Raw genomic sequence first — 21,463 nt, 5'->3', positions numbered from 1 at the left:
AAAGGAATGTCTCCTTCAATTCTCAGTTTTCAAGGTGGAGAAAGGCTCATTTTGTTCCCAATAGGCCTATTCAGCTTCGTTGAGGAAACACGTGTGTATCTGCCAAGAAAACCGTCTGTGTTAGGAGCAGGAGCAACTAGCACATTGTTTCCCTCTGAGAAAGGAGTTGGTTTTGGGAAGGAATACTTCCTTCCAATCTGAATGTTCAAGGTGAAGAAATGCTCATTTTGTTCCAAAGAGTCCCATTCAGGTAAGTTGAAGAAACACATGTATCTCTCGAAGGAAAACCATCTGTGAAAGAAGCAGGAGCACCTAGCACATTGTTTCCCTGTGTGAACTGACTGGATTTTTGATAGAAATACTTCCTGAAACCTAGCAGTTTCACGATGGAGATAGGCTCTGTTTGCCCAAAAGAGGCCTATTCAGCTGACTTGAAGGTACACATGCACCTCTTCCAGGAAAACCATCTACTTAAAAGCTACAGCAGCTCTCACATTGTTTCCCTGTGAGATCAGAGTCCGTTTTTGAAGGAAAGACTTGCAGCAACTCAGAATATTCAAAGTGGACAAAGGCTCCTTTGTTGCAATTGGGCCTATTCTGCTGAGTTGACAAAACACATGTCACTCTCAAAATTGAACCATCTGTGGCAGAATCAGGACAATCTAGCACCTTATTTACCTATGAGAATTGAGTTAGTTTTTGAAAGGAATAATTTCTGCAAATCAACGTTTTGAAGCTAGGGAAAGGCTAATTTTTATCCAAGTAGGCTTATTTAGCTGAGTTGAAGAAACACTGCTATCTCTCGAAAGAAAAGCATGTGTGTTACAACCGGGAACACCTAGCACATTGTTTCCTGCTGAGAATTGAGTTCGTTTTTCAAAGGAATACTTCCTGAAATCAGAATTTTCAAGTGGAGAAAGGCTCCTTTTGTTCCAAATAGGCCTCTTCAGCTCTGTTATGAAACACATGTATCTCCCCCAAAAAAGTAACGGCTGTTTTAGAAGCAGGAGCATCTAGAAGACTGCATCTCTGTGCATATTTTCTCAGTTCTTCGAAGGAATCCGTCCTGCAAATCAGAATGTTAAAGGTGGAGAACAGCTCATTTTCTTCCAAATAGACCTATTCTGCTAAGTTGAAGAAACTCATGTATCTCTGGAAGGAACAACATCTCTGTTTGAAGCAGGATCATCGAGCACATTGTTTCCCTTTGCAAATGGTGTTCGTTTTCTAGAGAAATACTTCCTTCCATTTAGGAGTTTCAAGGTCTAGACAGGCTGTAATGAGTCCAAATACACCTATTGTGCTGAGTTGAAGAAACACATGTATCTCTCCAAAGAAAACAATGTATGTTAGAAGCTGTAGCCTCTGGCACATTGTGTCCCTGTAAGAATTTAGTTAGTGTTGGAATGGTGTACGTTGTGCAAATCAACATTTTCCAGGTGTAGAATGGCTCCTTTTGTTCCTTAGAGGCCTATTCTGCAAAAGAAAAGAGGCTCGGGTATCTCGTGAAGGAAAAGCATGTGTGTGAGAAGCAGGAGAATCCGGCACACTGTTTACCTGTGAGAATTCAGTTTGTTTATTGAAGGAATACTTACTGCAAACCAGTGTTTGCAAGGGTGAGAAAGGGTCAATTTGTTCCAAAGAGGCCTATGCAGGTAAGTTGAAGAAACATATGTATGTCTGGAAAGGAAACCATGTATGTTCGAAGCAGGAGCATATAGTACATGGTTTCACTGTCCTTAATGGCCTACGTTTTCAGAGCAATACTTCCTGCAACTTTGGAGTTCCAAGGTGGAGATAGTCACCGTTTGCTCTAAAAAGGCCTATTCAGCTAACGTGAAGAACACATGGACCTCTCCAAAGACAGCCATCTATGTTCGAAGCTGCAGCATCTAGTACAGTGTTTCACTGTGAGAAGTGATTTAATTTTGAAAGGAATACTTCGTGCAAATCAAAGCTTTCAAAGTGGAGAAGGGATGATTTTCCTCCAAATAGGCCTATACATGTAAGCTGAAGAAACACCTTTATCTCTCGAGAGAGAACAATCTGTGTGAGGTACAGAAGTATGTATGGCATATCTTCCCTGTGAGAACAGTGGTAGTTTCTGAAAGGAAGATTTCATGCATCTCAGGTGTTTAAGGTGGATTTAGACTCTGTTTGCACCAAATAGGCCTATTCAGCTGATTGGAAGAATCACATGTATATCTCAAAGAGAAACCATCTATGTTGGAAGTCTCAGCATCTATCACACTGTTTCCCTGTGATAATTTAGTTTACTTTTCAAAGGAATAATTCCGGCAAATCATAGTTTTCAACTTGGAGAAAGGCTCAGTTTGTTTCATGTAAGCCTATCCAGCTGAGTTGATGAAACATCTGCATCTCTCAAAAGAAAACCATCTGTGGCAGAATCAAGGGCATCGAGCACATTGTTTACCTATGAGAACTGAGTTAGTTTTTGAAAGGAATACTTGCTGCAAATCATGGTTTTCAAGTTGGAATGAGGCTCATTTTGTTCCAAACAGGCCGATTCAGCTACGGTCAAGAAAGACATGTATGTCTCGAAAGAGCAACATCTACTTAGAAGGTGCAGTATGTAGTATACTGGTCCCTTGTGAGAACTGAGCTCGTTTCTGAAGCGTATAATTCCAGCAACTCACAATGTTCAAGGTGGAGAAAGGCTAAGTTTCTTGCAACTAGACTTACTAAGCTTACATGAGGAAACACATGTGTCTCTCAAAAGAAAACCGTGTGTGTTAGGAGCTTCAGCATCTAGCGTGCTGTTTCCCTGTGAGAATTGAGATATTTTTGAAAGGAATGTCTCCTTCAATTCTCAGTTTTCAAGGTGGAGAAAGGCTCATTTTGTTCCCAATAGGCCTATTCAGCTTCGTTGAGGAAACACGTGTGTATCTGCCAAGAAAACCGTCTGTGTTAGGAGCAGGAGCAACTAGCACATTGTTTCCCTCTGAGAAAGGAGTTGGTTTTGGGAAGGAATACTTCCTTCCAATCTGAATGTTCAAGGTGAAGAAATGCTCATTTTGTTCCAGAGTCCCATTCAGGTAAGTTGAAGAAACACATGTATCTCTCGAAGGAAAACCATCTGTGAAAGAAGCAGGAGCACCTAGCACATTGTTTCCCTGTGCGAACTGACTGGATTTTTGATAGGAATACTTCCTGAAACCTAGCAGTTTCACGATGGAGATAGGCTCTGTTTGCCCAAAAGAGGCCTATTCAGCTGACTTGAAGGTACACATGCACCTCTTCCAGGAAAACCATCTACTTAAAAGCTACAGCATCTCTCACATTGTTTCCCTGTGCGATCAGAGTCCGTTTTTGAAGGAAAGACTTGCAGCAACTCACAATATTCAAAGTGGACAAAGGCTCCTTTGTTGCAATTGGGCCTATTCTGCTGAGTTGACAAAACACATGTCACTCTCAAAATTAAACCATCTGTGGCAGAATCAGGACAATCTAGCACCTTATTTACCTATGAGAATTGAGTTAGTTTTTGAAAGGAATAATTTCTGCAAATCAACGTTTTGAAGCTAGGGAAAGGCTAATTTTGATCCAAGTAGGCTTATTTAGCTGAGTTGAAGAAACACTGCTATCTCTCGAAAGAAAAGCATGTGTGTTACAACCGGGAACACCTAGCACATTGTTTCCTGGTGAGAATTGAGTTCGTTTTTCAAAGGAATACTTCCTGAAATCAGAATTTTCAAGTGGAGAAGGGCTCCTTTTGTTCCAAATAGGCCTCTTCAGCTCTGTTATGAAACACATGTATCTCCCCCAAAAAAGTAACGGCTGTTTTAGAAGCAGGAGCATCTAGAAGACTGCATCTCTGTGCATATTTTCTCAGTTCTTCGAAGGAATCCGTCCTGCAAATCAGAATGTTAAAGGTGGAGAAAAGCTCATTTTATTCCAAATAGACCTATTCTGTTAAGTTGAAGAAACTCATGTATCTCTGGAAGGAACACCATCTCTGTTTGAAGCAGGATCATTGAGCACATTGTTTCCCTTTGCCAATGATGTTCATTTTCTAGAGAAATACTTCCTTCAATTTAGGAGTTTCAAGGTGGAGATAGGCTGTAATGAGTCCAAATACACCTATTGTGCTGAGTTGAAGAAACACATGTATCTCTCCAAAGAAAACAATGTACGTTAGAAGCTGTAGCCTCTGGCACATTGTGCCCCTGCAAGAATTTAGTTAGTGTTGGAATGGTGTACGTTGTGCAAATCAACATTTTCCAGGTGTAGAATGGCTCAATTTGTTCCTTAGAGGCCTATTCTGCAAAACAAAAGAGCCTCAGTTATCTCGTGAAGGAAAAGCATGTGTGTGAGAAGCATGGGAATCCAGCACACTGTTTACCTGTGAGAATTCAGTTTGTTTATTGAAGGAATACTTACTGCAAACCAGTGTTTTCAAGGGTGAGAAAGGGTCAATTTGTTCCAAAGAGGCCTATGCAGGTAAGTTGAAGAAACATATGTATGTCTGGAAGGGAAACCACGTATGTTCGAAGCAGGAGCATCCAGTACATGGTTTCACTGTCCTTAATGACCTACGTTTTCAGAGCAATACTTCCTGCAACTTTGGAGTTCCAAGGTGGAGATAGTCACCGTTTGCTCTAAAAAGGCCTATTCAGCTAACATGAAGAACACATGGACCTCTCCAAAGACAGCCATCTATGTTCGAAGCTGCAGCATCTAGTACAGTGTTTCACTGTGAGAAGTGATTTAATTTTGAAAGGAATACTTCCTGCAAATCAAAGCTTTCAAAGTGGAGAAGGGCTGATTTTCCTCCAAATAGGCCTATACATGTAAGCTGAAGAAACACCTTTATCTCTCGAGAGAGAACAATCTGTGTGAGGTACAGAAGTATGTATGGCATATCTTCCCTGTGAGAACAGTGGTAGTTTCTGAAAGGAAGATTTCATGCATCTTAGGTGTTTAAGGTGGATTTAGACTCTGTTTGCACCAAATAGACCTATTCAGCTGATTGGAAGAATCACATGTATATCTCAAAGAGAAACCATCTATGTTGGAAGTCTCAGCATCTATCACATTGTTTCCCTGTGATAATTTAGTTTACTTTTCAAAGGAATAATTCTGGCAAATCATAGTTTTCAACGTGGAGAAAGGCTCAGTTTGTTTCATGTAAGCCTATCCAGCTGAGTTGATGAAACATCTGCATCTCTCAAAAGAAAACCATCTGTGGCAGAATCAAGGGCATCGAGCACATTGTTTACCTATGAGAACTGAGTTAGTTTTTGAAAGGAATACTTGCTGCAAATCATGGTTTTCAAGTTGGAATGAGGCTCATTTTGTTCCAAACAGGCCGATTCAGCTACGGTCAAGAAAGACATGTATGTCTCGAAAGAGCAACATCTACTTAGAAGGTGCAGTATCTAGTATACTGGACCCTTGTGAGAACTGAGCTCGTTTCTGAAGCGTATAATTCCAGCAACTCACAATGTTCAAGGTGGAGAAAGGCTAAGTTTCTTGCAACTAGACTTACTAAGCTTAGAAGAGGAAACACATGTGTCTCTCAAAAGAAAACCGTGTGTGTTAGGAGCTTCAGCATCTAGCGTGCTGTTTCCCTGTGAGAATTGAGATATTTTTGAAAGGAATGTCTCCTTCAATTCTCAGTTTTCAAGGTGGAGAAAGGCTCATTTTGTTCCCAATAGGCCTATTCAGCTTCGTTGAGGAAACACGTGTGTATCTGCCAAGAAAACCGTCTGTGTTAGGAGCAGGAGCAACTAGCACATTGTTTCCCTCTGAGAAAGGAGTTGGTTTTGGGAAGGAATACTTCCTTCCAATCTGAATGTTCAAGGTGAAGAAATGCTCATTTTGTTCCAAAGAGTCCCATTCAGGTAAGTTGAAGAAACACATGTATCTCTCGAAGGAAAACCATCTGTGAAAGAAGCAGGAGCACCTAGCACATTGTTTCCCTGTGCGAACTGACTGGATTTTTGATACAAATACTTCCTGAAACCTAGCAGTTTCACGATGGAGATAGGCTCTGTTTGCCCAAAAGAGGCCTATTCAGCTGACTTGAAGGTACACATGCACCTCTTCCAGGAAAACCATCTACTTAAAAGCTACAGCATCTCTCACATTGTTTCCCTGTGCGATCAGAGTCCGTTTTTGAAGGAAAGACTTGCAGCAACTCAGAATATTCAAAGTGGACAAAGGCTCCTTTGTTGCAATTGGGCCTATTCTGTTGAGTTGACAAAACACATGTCACTCTCAAAATTAAACCATCTGTGGCAGAATCAGGACAATCTAGCACCTTATTTACCTATGAGAATTGTGTTAGTTTTTGAAAGGAATTCTCGATGCAAATCATGGTTTTCAATGTGGAATGAGGCTCATTTTGTTCCAAACAGGCCTATTCAGCTACGGTCATGTATGTCTCGAAAGAGCAACATCTACTTAGAAGCTGCAGCATCTAGTATACTGGTCCCTTGTGAGGACTGAGCTCGTTTCTGAATCATATAATTCCAGCAACTCACAATTTTCAAGGTGGAGAAAGGCTAAATTTCTTACAAATAGACTTACAAAGCTGAGATGAGAAAATACATGAATCTCTCAAAAGAAAACCATCTGTGTTAGGAGCTTCAGCATCTAGCGTGTTGTTTCCCTGTGAGAATTGAAACTAACTGAATTCTCACAAAGAAACCAGGTGCTACATGTTGCAGCTAATAATACAGCTGGTTTTCTTTTCAGAGATTTATGTGCTTCCTCCACTCAGTTGAATAGGCCTGTTTGGAACCAATGTGCCTTACTCCAACTTAAAAAATGATTTGCAAAATATTTGTCTCTCCAAACTAACTCAATTCTCACAGGGAAACAAGTTGTTTGTTGCTCTTGCTTCTAATACTGATGGTTTTCTTTCGAGAGATACATGTGTTTCGTCAACTCAGCATATGATGTGTATTCGCAACAAAAAGAGCCTGTCTCCAAATTCAAAATCTGATTGGCAGGAAGTGCTCGATTCAAAAACTGCCTCAATTTCCACATGGAAACAAGGGGCTAGATACTCCTTCTTCTATTACACACAGTTTTCTCCAGAGAGATAGTTGTGTATCATCCACTTACTTGAATAGGCCTGTTTGTGACAAAATGATGAATTCTCAACCTTGAAAACTAGGATTAGCAGGAAGAACTCCCTTCCAAAACGAACTAAGGTCTCACAAAGAAACAACGTCTAACACAGATGGTTTTTTTCCAAGACATACCTGTGTTTCTTCACGTTTACTGAATAGGCCTATTTGGAACAACAAAAACCTTTCCCATCTTGAGAAGTTTGATTTGCAGAAATTATTTCTTTCAAAATCTAATTCAATTCCCATAGTTAAGCAATGTGCTAGACGCTCCTGATTCTGTGACAGGTGGTATAATTTCGACAGCTACGTGTGTTTCGCCAAGTCAGCAGAGTAGGTCCATTTGCAACAAGCTGAGCCTAAGTCCACCTTGAAAATTCTAATTGGCAGGAAGTATTTCCTTCGAATACTAATGCTTTTCTCACAGGGAAACAATGTGGTAGATGTTGCAGTTTCTCACATAAGTGGTTTTCTATCCAGAGATACATGTGATTTTCAACTCTTCTGTATACGCCTACTTGGAGCAAACAGAGCCTATCTCCATACTGGAAATTATGATTTGCAAGAAGTGTCCCATCAAAGATTTACTCAATTCTCACAGGGGAACAATGTGCTTGTGCTCCAGGTGGGAACACAGTATATTTTCAACCGAGAGAAACATCTGTGTATCACCTTAACCAAACAGGCCTATTTGGAACAAAATGAGCATCTCTTCAACATGAAAATTCAGATTTGAAGTATGTATTCCAATCCAAAACTAACTCAATTCTCAAAGGGAAACAATGTGCTAGGTGCTCTTGCTCCTAACACGAATGGATTTTTTGCACATAGAAACGTGTTTCTTCCACTAAGCTGAATAGGCCTATTTAGAACAAAAGGAGGCACTCTCCACCTTGAAAACTATGAATTGAAGGACACATTCCTTTCAAAAACTAACTCAATTACCTCAGGGAAACAATGTGGTAGATGCCACAGCCTCTAACAAAGATGGTTTTCTTTGGAAACCTACATGTGTTTCATTATTTCAGCCGAATAAGCCTATTTGATACAAATTTAGCCTTCTCCACCTTGATAATTCTGATTTGCCAGAAATATACCCTTCAAAAACTGACTCATTTCTCACAAGGGAGCAATGTACTAGGTGATGCAGCTTTAACATAGATGCTTCTCTCTGGAGAGATACATTTGTTTCTTGACTATAGCTCAATAGGCCCATTTGGAACAAAAGGAGCCTTATTGCAACTTGAAAACTATGATTTGCGGTAAGTATTCCTTTCAAAAACTAACACAGTTCTCACAGGTAAACAACGTGCTAGAAGCTCCTGATTCTGCCTCAGATGCTTTTCCTGTGAGAGATACATATGTTTCCTCAACCTAGCTGTGTAGACCTATCTGCATGCCTTTCTCCACTTGAACGCTGTGATTTGCAGGAAGTATTGCCTTCAAAAACTACCTGAATTCTCAAGAAGCAAGCATGTGCTACATTCTGCAGCTTCTATCCTAGATGGTTTTCTTTTCAGAGATTTATAGTTTCATCTCCTCAGTTGAATAGGCCTGTCTGGAAAGAATGAGCCTTTCTCCAACTTAACAACTGTGATTAGCAGGAAGTATTGGTTTCAAAAACTAACTCAATTCTCACAGGGAAGCAATGTGCTGGTTGCTCCTGCTGCTAACACACATGGTTTTCTTTCCAGAGATACATGTGGTTCAAAACCTCAGCAGAAGATGCCTATTTGAAACAAAAAGATCCTCTCTTCAACTACAAAAATCTGATTTGGAGGAAGTGTTTCAATCAAAAACTACCTCAATTTTCACATGGAAACAATGGGCTAGATGCTCCTTCTTCTATTACACACGGTTTTCTTTTGAATGATAAATGTCTTTCACCTACTTAGCTGAATAGGCCTGTTTGCAACAAAATGCGCCTTTCTCAATCTTGACAACTATGATTTCCAGGAAGCACTCCCTTCCAAACCGAACTGAGAGCTCACAAAGGAACAACGTGTGAGATTCTGCAAAGTCGAACACAGACGTTTGTTTTTTGAGACCTACATATATTTCTTCAACTTCTCTGAATAAGTCCTATTTGGAACACAATGAGCATTTCTTCACCTTCTAAATTCAGATTGGAAGTAAGTATTCCTTTCAAAAGCTACCTTGATCCTCACAGGGAAACAATGTGCTAGTTGCTCTTGCTCCTATCACAGACGGTTTTCATTTCATATATACATGTGTTCCTTCAACTAAGCTGCATAGGCCTATTTGGAACAAAATGAGCCTTTCTCAACCTTGGAAGCTATGAATTCATGGATGCATTACTTTCGTAAATTATCTCACTTCTCACAGGGAATCCATGCACTAGATGTTGCACCTTTGAACACAAATGGTTTTCTTTTGACAGATACATGAGTTTTCCTTGAAGCTGAATAAGACTATTTACATCAAATTGAGCCTTTCTCCTCCTTGAAAATTCTGATTTGCCAGAATTATACCCTTGAAAAAACTTCTCACTTATCACTGGGGAACAATGTGCTGGATGCTGCAGATCATAACACACATGGTTCTCTTTTAGTGAAACATGTTTCTTGTCCATAGCAGAATAGGCCTATGTGGAACAAAAGGAGAGTTATTCCAACTAGAAAGCCATGGTTTTTAACCAGTATTCCTTTCAAAAAGTACCTCAATTCTCATAAGTAAACAATGTCCTAGATGCTCCTGATTCTGCCACAGAGGGTTTAATTTCGAGAGATACAAGTGTTTAGTCAACTCAGCAGAATAGGTGTATTTGCAGCAAATTGAGCCATAGTCCAACTTTTATACTTTGATTTGCAGGAAGTACAGCATCAGAAACTAATTTAAGTACCACAGGAAGACAATGTGCTAGATGCTCCTGGTTCTAACGCACATGCTTTTCTTGGAGAGATACATGGGTTTCTTCACCTTACCTGAATAGGCCCATTTGGAACAAAATGAGTATTTCTTCACCTTGAAAATTCAGATAAGAAGAAAGTATTCCTTTCAAAAACCCACTCAATTCTCACAGGTAAACAATGTGATAGTTGCTGCTGCTGATAACACAGATAGTTTTCTTTGCAGATAGACATGTGTTTCTTCAATTAAGATGATGAAGCTTATTGGAAGCAAAATGAGCCTTTCTCCACCTTGACAAGTATGAATTGAAGGACATATTCCTTTCATAGACTAACTCAATTATCACAGGGAAATAATATGCTAGATTCTGCAGCATCTAACACACATGATTTTCTTCTGAGAGATACATGTGTTTCGTCATCTAAGCTGAGTAAGTCTACTTGCTACAAATTTATCCTTCTCCACCTTGAAAATTCTGATTTGCCAGAATTATACCCTTCAAAAACTAACTCATTTCTCACAAGGGAAAAGGTACTACACGCTGCAGCTGATAATATGGATGTCTCTCTTTGGAGACATACATGAGTTTCTTGTCCATAGCTGAATCGGCCCATTTGGAAAAAAATGAACCTTATTCCAACGTGAAAACTGTGATTTGCAGCAAGTATTCTTTTCTAAAACTAACACAGTTCTCATAGGTAAACAATGTGCTGCAGGCTCTTGATATTGCCACAGATGCATTTCCTATGAGAAATGTGAATGTTTCCTCAACCTAGTTGACTACGCCTTTTTGGAACAAAATGTACCTTTCTCCACCTTGAAAACTGTGTTTGCAGGAAGTATTCCTTTAAAAAACTAACTGAATTCTCACAAAGAAACCAGGTGGTACATGCTGCAGCTAACAATACAGCTGTTTTGTTTTTTTTTTTCGGAGATTTATGTGCTTCGTTCACTCAGCTGAATAGGCCTATCTGGAACCAATGAGCCTTACTGCAACTTAAAAAGTGATTTGCAAAAAGGTTTGTTTCTCAAAACTAACTCCATTCTCACAGGGAAACAAATTGCTTGTTGCTCTTGCTTCTAATACTGATGGTTTTCCTTCGAGAGATACATGTGTTTCATCATCTCAGCATATGATGCGTATTTGCAACAAAAAGAGCCTGTCTCCAAATTCAAAATTTGATTTGCAGGAAGTGCTCCATTCAAAAACGGCCTCAATTTCCACACGGAAACAATGGGCTAGATACTCCTTCTTCTATTACACACAGGTTTCTCTGGAGAGATAGTTGTGTATCATCAACTTAGTTGAATAGGCCTGTTTGTGACAAAATGAGCCATTCTCAACCTTGAAAACTAGGATTAGCAGGAAGTACTGCCTTCCAACGCGAACTGAGATCTCACAAAGGAACAACGTCTAACACAGACGGTTTTTTCCCGAGACATACATGTGTTTCTTCACGTTTACTGAATAGGCCTATTTGGAACAACAAAAACCTTTGTCCATCTTGAGAAGTTGGATTTGCAGAAATTAATTCTTTCAAAATCTAATTCAATTCCCATTGTTAAGCAAGGTGCTACACGCTTCTGACTCTGTGACAGGAGGTATAATTTCGACCGTTACGTGTGTTTCCCCAAGTCAGAAGAGTAGGTCCATTTGCAACAACTGAGCCTAAGTCCACCTTGAAAATTCTAATGTGAAGGACGTATTTCTTCCAAAACTAACTCTATTCTCACAGGGAAACAATGTGATAGACGTTGCAGTTTCTCACATAGCTGGTTTTCTATCGAGAGATACATGTGGTTTTCAACTCTGCTGAATACGCCTACTTGGAGCAAACAGAGCCTATCTCCATACTGGAAATAATGATTCGCAAGAAGTGTCCTATCCAAGATTTACTCAATTCTCACAGGGGAACAATGTGTTTGTGCTCCACCAGGGAACACAGAAAATTTTCAACCGAGAGAAACATCTGTGTATCACCTTAACAAAACAGGCCTATTTGGAACCAAATGAGCATCTCTTCACCATGAAAATTCAGATTTGAAGTATGTATTCCTATCAAAAACGAACTCAATTCTCAACTGGAAACAATGTGCTAGGTGCTCCTGCTCCTAACACGGACGGACTTTTTGCAGATAGAAATGTGTTTCTTGGACTAAGCTGAATAGGCCTATTTGGAACCAAAGGAGCCCCTGTCCACCTTGAAAACTGTGAATTGAAGGATAGATTCCTTTCAAAAACTAACTCAATTACCACAGGGAAACAATGTGGTAGATGCCACAGCCTCTAACAGAGATGGTTTTCTTTGGAAACCTACATGAGTTTCATTATTTCTGCTGAAGAAGTCTATTTGCTACAAATTTAGCCTTCTCCACCTTGAAAATTCTGATTTGCCAGAAATATACCCTTCAAAAACAGACTCATTTCTCACAAGGGAGCAATGTACTAGGTGATGCAGCTTTAACATAAATGCTTCTCTTTGGAGAGATACATTTGTTTCTTGACTATAGCTGAGTAGTCCCATTTGGAACCACAGGAGCCTTATTGCAACTTGAAAACTACGATTTGCAGTAAGGATTCCTTTCAAAAACTAACACAGTTCTCCTAGGTAAACAACGTGCTAGAAGCTCCTGATTCTGCCTCAGATGCTTTTCCTGTGAGAGATACATATGTTTCCTCAACCTAGCTGAATAGGCCTATTTGCAAGAAATTGTGCCTTTCTCCACCTTGAAAGAACACCTGTGATTTGCAGGAAGTATTCCTTTCATAAACTACCTGAATTCTCAAGAAGAAAGCATGTGCTACATTCTGCAGCTTCTATCCTAGATGGTTTTCTTTTCAGAGATTTATAGTTTCATCTCCTCAGTTGAATAGGCCTGTCTGGAACCAATGCGCCTTTCTCCAACTTAACAACTGTGATTAGCAGGAAGTATTTGTTGCAAAAACTAACTCAATTCTCACAGGGAAACAATGTGCTGGTTGCTCCTGCTTCTAACACACATGGTTTTCTTTCTAGACATACATGTGGTTCAAAACCTCAGTAGAAGATGCCTATTTGAAACAAAAAGATCCTCTCTTCAACTACAAAATTCTGATTTGGAGGAAGTGTTTCAATCAAAAACTACCTCAATTTTCACATGGAAACAATGGGCTAGATGCTCCTTCTTCTATTACACACGGTTATCTTTGGAGAGATAAATGTGTTTCACCAACAGTGCTGAGTAGGCCTGTTTGCAACAAATGAGCCTTTCTCAATCTTGACAACTATGATTTCCAGGAAGCACTCCCTTCCAAACCGAACTCAGATCTCACAAAGGAACAACGTGTGAGATTCTGCAAAGTCGAACACAGACTTTTGTTTTCTGAGACCTACATGTGTTTCTTCAACTTGTCTGAATAAGGCCTATTTGGAACCCAATGAGCATTTCTTCACCTTCTAAATTCAGATTGGAAGTAAGTATTCCTTTCAAAAGCTACCTTGATCCTCACAGGGAAACAATGTGCTAGTTGCTCCTGCTCCTAACACAGACGGTTTTCATTTCAGATATACATGTGTTTCTTCAACTAAGCTGCATAGGCCTATTTGGAAGAAAATGAGCCTTTCTCAACCTTGGAAGCTGTGAATTCATGGATGCGTTACTTTCAAAAACTAACTCACTTCTCACAGGGAATCCATGCACTAGATGCTGCTGCTTTGAACACAAATGGTTTTCTTTAGACATATACATGAGTTTGCCTTCAAGCTGAATAAGTCTATTTACATCAAATTGTGCCTTTCCCCTCCTCCAAATTCTGATTTGCCAGAGTTATACCCTTCACAAATGATCGCAGTTATCACTGAGGTGCAATGTGCTGAAGGCTGCAGATCATAACACACATGGTTCTCTTTTAGTGATACATGTTTCTTGACCATAGCAGAATAGGCCTATGTGGAACAAAAGGAGTGTTTTTCCAACTAGAAAGCCATGGTTTTTAACCAGTATTCCTTTCAAAAAGTACCTCAATTCTCATAAGTAAACAATGTCCTAGATGCTCCTGATTCTGCCACAGAGGGTTTAATTTCGAGAGATACAAGTGTTTAGTCAACTCAGCAGAATAGACCTATTTGCAAAAAAATGGACCATTCCCCACCTTTTAAACCTTGATTTGCAGGAAGTACACCATCCAAAACTAATTGAATTACCACAGGGAAACAATGTGCTAGATGCTCCTGGTTCTAACACACATGCTTTTCTTTGAGAGATACATGTGTTTCTTCACCTTACGTGAATAGGCCCATTTGGAACAAAATGAGCATTTCTTCACCTTGAAAATTCAGATAAGAAGAAAGTATTCCTTTCAAAAATCCACTCAATTCTCACAGGTAAACAATGTGCTAGTTGCTCCTGCTGATAACACAGACAGTTTTCTTTGCAGATAGACATGTGTTTCTTCAATTCAGCTGATGAAGCTTGTTTCGACAAAATGAGCCTTTCTCCACCTTGAAAAGTTTGAATTGAAGGACATATTCCTTTCAAAAACTAACTCAATTATCACAGGGAAATAATATGCTAGATTCTGCAGCATCTAACACAGATGATTTTCTTCTGATCGACACATGCGTTTCATCATCTAAGCTGAATAAGTCTATTTGCTACAAATTTAGCCTTCTCCACCTTGAAAATTCTGATTTGTCAGAATGATTCCCTTCAAAATCTAACTCATTTCTCACAAGGGAACAGTGTACTAGATGCTGCAGCTGCTAATATAGATGTCTCTCTTTGGAGACATACATGAGTTTCTTGACCATAGCTGTATCGGCCCATTTGGAACAAAATGAACCTTATTCCAACGTGAAAACTGTGATTTGCAGCAAGTATTCCTTTCTAAAACTAACACAGTTCTCATAGGTAAACAATGAGCTGGAAGCTCCTGATTCTGCCACAGATGCATTTCCTATGAGAAATGTATATGTTTCCTCAACCTAGTTGACTTAGGCCTATTTGCAACAAAATGTGCCTTTCTCCACCTTGAAAACTGTGTTTGCAGGAAGTATTCCTTTAAAAAACTAACTGAATTCTCACAAAGAAACCAGGTGGTACATGCTGCAGCTAACAATACAGCTGTTTTGTTTTTTTTTTTCGGAGATTTATGTGCTTCGTTCACTCAGCTGAATAGGCCTATCTGGAACCAATGAGCCTTACTGCAACTTAAAAAGTGATTTGCAAAAAGGTTTGTCTCTCAAAACTAACTCCATTCTCACAGGGAAACAAGTTGCTTGTTGCTCTTGCTTCTAATACTGATGGTTTTCCTTCGAGAGATACATGTGTTTCATCATCTCAGCATATGATGCGTATTTGCAACAAAAAGAGCCTGCCTCCAAATTCAAAATTTGATTTGCAGGAAGTGCTCCATTCAAAAACGGCCTCAATTTCCACACGGAAACAATGGGCTAGATACTCCTTCTTCTATTACACACAGGTTTCTCTGGAGAGATAGTTGTGTATCATCAACTTAGTTGAATAGGCCTGTTTGTGACAAAATGAGCCATTCTCAACCTTGAAAACTAGGATTAGCAGGAAGTACTGCCTTCCAACGCGAACTGAGATCTCACAAAGGAACAACGTCTAACACAGACGGTTTTTTCCCGAGACATACATGTGTTTCTTCACGTTTACTGAATAGGCCTATTTGGAACAACAAAAACCTTTGTCCATCTTGAGAAGTTTGATTTGCAGAAATTAATTCTTTCAAAATCTAATTCAATTCCCATTGTTAAGCAAGGTGCTACACGCTTCTGACTCTGTGACAGGAGGTATAATTTCGACCGTTACGTGTGTTTCCCCAAGTCAGAAGAGTAGGTCCATTTGCAACAAACTGAGCCTAAGTCCACCTTGAAAATTCTAATGTGAAGGACGTATTTCTTCCAAAACTAACTCTATTCTCACAGGGAAACAATGTGATAGACGTTGCAGTTTCTCACATAGCTGGTTTTCTATCGAGAGATACATGTGGTTTTCAACTCTGCTGAATACGCCTACTTGGAGCAAACAGAGCCTATCTCCATACTGGAAATTATGATTTGCAAGAAGTGTCCTATCCAAGATTTACTCAATTCTCACAGGGGAACAATGTGTTTGTGCTCCACCAGGGAACACAGAAAATTTTCAACCGAGAGAAACATCTGTGTATCACCTTAACAAAACAGGCCTATTTGGAACCAAATGAGCATCTCTTCACCATGAAAATTCAGATTTGAAGTATGTATTCCTATCAAAAACGAACTCAATTCTCAACTGGAAACAATGTGCTAGGTGCTCCTGCTCCTAACACGGACGGACTTTTTGCAGATAGAAATGTGTTTCTTGGACTAAGCTGAATAGGCCTATTTGGAACCAAAGGAGCCCCTGTCCACCTTGAAAACTGTGAATTGAAGGATAGATTCCTTTCAAAAACTAACTCAATTACCACAGGGAAACAATGTGGTAGATGCCACAGCCTCTAACAGAGATGGTTTTCTTTGGAAACCTACATGAGTTTCATTATTTCTGCTGAAGAAGTCTATTTGCTACAAATTTAGCCTTCTCCACCTTGAAAATTCTGATTTGCCAGAAATATACCCTTCAAAAACTGACTCATTTCTCACAAGGGAGCACTGTACTAGGTGATGCAGCTTTAACATAGATGCTTCTCTTTGGAGAGATACATTTGTTTCTTGACTATAGCTGAGTAGTCCCATTTGGAACCACAGGAGCCTTATTGCAACTTGAAAACTAGGATTTGCAGTAAGTATTCCTTTCAAAAACTAACACAGTTCTCCTAGGTAAACAACGTGCTAGAAGCTCCTGATTCTGCCTCAGATGCTTTTCCTGTGAGAGATACATATGTTTCCTCAACCTAGCTGAATAGGCCTATTTGCAAGAAATTGTGCCTTTCTCCACCTTGAAAGAACACCTGTGATTTGCAGGAAGTATTCCTTTCATAAACTACCTGAATTCTCAAGAAGAAAGCATGTGCTACATTCTGCAGCTTCTATCCTAGATGGTTTTCTTTTCAGAGATTTATAGTTTCATCTCCTCAGTTGAATAGGCCTGTCTGGAACCAATGCGCCTTTCTCCAACTTAACAACTGTGATTAGCAGGAAGTATTTGTTGCAAAAACTAACTCAATTCTCACAGGGAAACAATGTGCTGGTTGCTCCTGCTTCTAAAACACATGGTTTTCTTTCCAGAGATACATGTGGTTCAAAACCTCAGCAGAAGATGCCTATTTGAAACAAAAAGATCCTCTCTTCAACTACAAAAATCTGATTTGGAGGAAGTGTTTCAATCAAAAACTACCTCAATTTTCACATGGAAACAATGCGCTAGATGCTCCTTCTTCTATTACACACGGTTATCTTTGGAGAGATAAATGTGTTTCACCAACAGAGCTGACTAGGCCTGTTTGCAACAAATGAGCCTTTCTCAATCTTGACAACTATGATTTCCAGGAAGCACTCCCTTCCAAACCGAACTCAGATCGCACAAAGGAACAACGTGTGAGATTCTGCAAAGTCGAACACAGACTTTTGTTTTCTGAGACCTACATGTGTTTCTTCAACTTGTCTGAATAAGGCCTATTTGGAACCCAATGAGCATTTCTTCACCTTCTAAATTCAGATTGGAAGTAAGTATTCCTTTCAAAAGCTACCTTGATCCTCACAGGGAAACAATGTGCTAGTTGCTCCTGCTCCTAACACAGACGGTTTTCATTTCAGATATACATGTGTTTCTTCAACTAAGCTGCATAGGCCTATTTGGAAGAAAATGAGCCTTTCTCAACCTTGGAAGCTGTGAATTCATGGATGCGTTACTTTCAAAAACTAACTCACTTCTCACAGGGAATCCATGCACTAGATGCTGCTGCTTTGAACACAAATGGTTTTCTTTAGACATATACATGAGTTTGCCTTCAAGCTGAATAAGTCTATTTACATCAAATTGTGCCTTTCCCCTCCTCCAAATTCTGATTTGCCAGAGTTATACCCTTCACAAATGATCGCAGTTATCACTGAGGTGCAATGTGCTGAAGGCTGCAGATCATAACACACATGGTTCTCTTTTAGTGATACATGTTTCTTGACCATAGCAGAATAGGCCTATGTGGAACAAAAGGAGTGTTTTTCCAACTAGAAAGCCATGGTTTTTAACCAGTATTCCTTTCAAAAAGTACCTCAATTCTCATAAGTAAACAATGTCCTAGATGCTCCTGATTCTGCCACAGAGGGTTTAATTTCGAGAGATACAAGTGTTTAGTCAACTCAGCAGAATAGACCTATTTGCAAAAAAATGGACCATTCCCCACCTTTTAAACCTTGATTTGCAGGAAGTACACCATCCAAAACTAATTGAATTACCACAGGGAAACAATGTGCTAGATGCTCCTGGTTCTAACACACATGCTTTTCTTTGAGAGATACATGTGTTTCTTCACCTTACGTGAATAGGCCCATTTGGAACAAAATGAGCATTTCTTCACCTTGAAAATTCAGATAAGAAGAAAGTATTCCTTTCAAAAATCCACTCAATTCTCACAGGTAAACAATGTGCTAGTTGCTCCTGCTGATAACACAGACAGTTTTCTTTGCAGATAGACATGTGTTTCTTCAATTCAGCTGATGAAGCTTGTTTCGACAAAATGAGCCTTTCTCCACCTTGAAAAGTTTGAATGAAGGACATATTCCTTTCAAAAACTAACTCAATTATCACAGGGAAATAATATGCTAGATTCTGCAGCATCTAACACAGATGATTTTCTTCTGATCGACACATGCGTTTCATCATCTAAGCTGAATAAGTCTATTTGCTACAAATTTAGCCTTCTCCACCTTGAAAATTCTGATTTGTCAGAATGATTCCCTTCAAAATCTAACTCATTTCTCACAAGGGAACAGTGTACTAGATGCTGCAGCTGCTAATATAGATGTCTCTCTTTGGAGACATACATGAGTTTCTTGACCATAGCTGTATCGGCCCATTTGGAACAAAATGAACCTTATTCCAACGTGAAAACTGTGATTTGCAGCAAGTATTCCTTTCTAAAACTAACACAGTTCTCATAGGTAAACAATGAGCTGGAAGCTCCTGATTCTGCCACAGATGCATTTCCTATGAGAAATGTATATGTTTCCTCAACCTAGTTGACTTAGGCCTATTTGCAACAAAATGTGCCTTTCTCCACCTTGAAAACTGTGTTTGCAGGAAGTATTCCTTTAAAAAACTAACTGAATTCTCACAAAGAAACCAGGTGGTACATGCTGCAGCTAACAATACAGCTGTTTTGTTTTTTTTTTTCGGAGATTTATGTGCTTCGTTCACTCAGCTGAATAGGCCTATCTGGAACCAATGAGCCTTACTGCAACTTAAAAAGTGATTTGCAAAAAGGTTTGTCTCTCAAAACTAACTCCATTCTCACAGGGAAACAAGTTGCTTGTTGCTCTTGCTTCTAATACTGATGGTTTTCCTTCGAGAGATACATGTGTTTCATCATCTCAGCATATGATGCGTATTTGCAACAAAAAGAGCCTGCCTCCAAATTCAAAATTTGATTTGCAGGAAGTGCTCCATTCAAAAACGGCCTCAATTTCCACACGGAAACAATGGGCTAGATACTCCTTCTTCTATTACACACAGGTTTCTCTGGAGAGATAGTTGTGTATCATCAACTTAGTTGAATAGGCCTGTTTGTGACAAAATGAGCCATTCTCAACCTTGAAAACTAGGATTAGCAGGAAGTACTGCCTTCCAACGCGAACTGAGATCTCACAAAGGAACAACGTCTAACACAGACGGTTTTTTCCCGAGACATACATGTGTTTCTTCACGTTTACTGAATAGGCCTATTTGGAACAACAAAAACCTTTGTCCATCTTGAGAAGTTTGATTTGCAGAAATTAATTCTTTCAAAATCTAATTCAATTCCCATTGTTAAGCAAGGTGCTACACGCTTCTGACTCTGTGACAGGAGGTATAATTTCGACCGTTACGTGTGTTTCCCCAAGTCAGAAGAGTAGGTCCATTTGCAACAAACTGAGCCTAAGTCCACCTTGAAAATTCTAATGTGAAGGACGTATTTCTTCCAAAACTAACTCTATTCTCACAGGGAAACAATGTGATAGACGTTGCAGTTTCTCACATAGCTGGTTTTCTATCGAGAGATACATGTGGTTTTCAACTCTGCTGAATACGCCTACTTGGAGCAAACAGAGCCTATCTCCATACTGGAAATTATGATTTGCAAGAAGTGTCCTATCCAAGATTTACTCAATTCTCACAGGGGAACAATGTGTTTGTGCTCCACCAGGGAACACAGAAAATTTTCAACCGAGAGAAACATCTGTGTATCACCTTAACAAAACAGGCCTATTTGGAACCAAATGAGCATCTCTTCACCATGAAAATTCAGATTTGAAGTATGTATTCCTATCAAAAACGAACTCAATTCTCAACTGGAAACAATGTGCTAGGTGCTCCTGCTCCTAACACGGACGGACTTTTTGCAGATAGAAATGTGTTTCTTGGACTAAGCTGAATAGGCCTATTTGGAACCAAAGGAGCCCCTGTCCACCTTGAAAACTGTGAATTGAAGGATAGATTCCTTTCAAAAACTAACTCAATTACCACAGGGAAACAATGTGGTAGATGCCACAGCCTCTAACAGAGATGGTTTTCTTTGGAAACCTACATGAGTTTCATTATTTCTGCTGAAGAAGTCTATTTGCTACAAATTTAGCCTTCTCCACCTTGAAAATTCTGATTTGCCAGAAATATACCCTTCAAAAACTGACTCATTTCTCACAAGGGAGCACTGTACTAGGTGATGCAGCTTTAACATAGATGCTTCTCTTTGGAGAGATACATTTGTTTCTTGACTATAGCTGAGTAGTCCCATTTGGAACCACAGGAGCCTTATTGCAACTTGAAAACTAGGATTTGCAGTAAGTATTCCTTTCAAAAACTAACACAGTTCTCCTAGGTAAACAACGTGCTAGAAGCTCCTGATTCTGCCTCAGATGCTTTTCCTGTGAGAGATACATATGTTTCCTCAACCTAGCTGAATAGGCCTATTTGCAAGAAATTGTGCCTTTCTCCACCTTGAAAGAACACCTGTGATTTGCAGGAAGTATTCCTTTCATAAACTACCTGAATTCTCAAGAAGAAAGCATGTGCTACATTCTGCAGCTTCTATCCTAGATGGTTTTCTTTTCAGAGATTTATAGTTTCATCTCCTCAGTTGAATAGGCCTGTCTGGAACCAATGCGCCTTTCTCCAACTTAACAACTGTGATTAGCAGGAAGTATTTGTTGCAAAAACTAACTCAATTCTCACAGGGAAACAATGTGCTGGTTGCTCCTGCTTCTAAAACACATGGTTTTCTTTCCAGAGATACATGTGGTTCAAAACCTCAGCAGAAGATGCCTATTTGAAACAAAAAGATCCTCTCTTCAACTACAAAAATCTGATTTGGAGGAAGT

This window comes from Castor canadensis, chromosome 16 (assembly GCF_047511655.1).
Source record: "Castor canadensis chromosome 16, mCasCan1.hap1v2, whole genome shotgun sequence".
Taxonomy (NCBI): domain Eukaryota; kingdom Metazoa; phylum Chordata; class Mammalia; order Rodentia; family Castoridae; genus Castor; species Castor canadensis.
Note: the sequence above shows the minus strand (reverse complement) of the source record.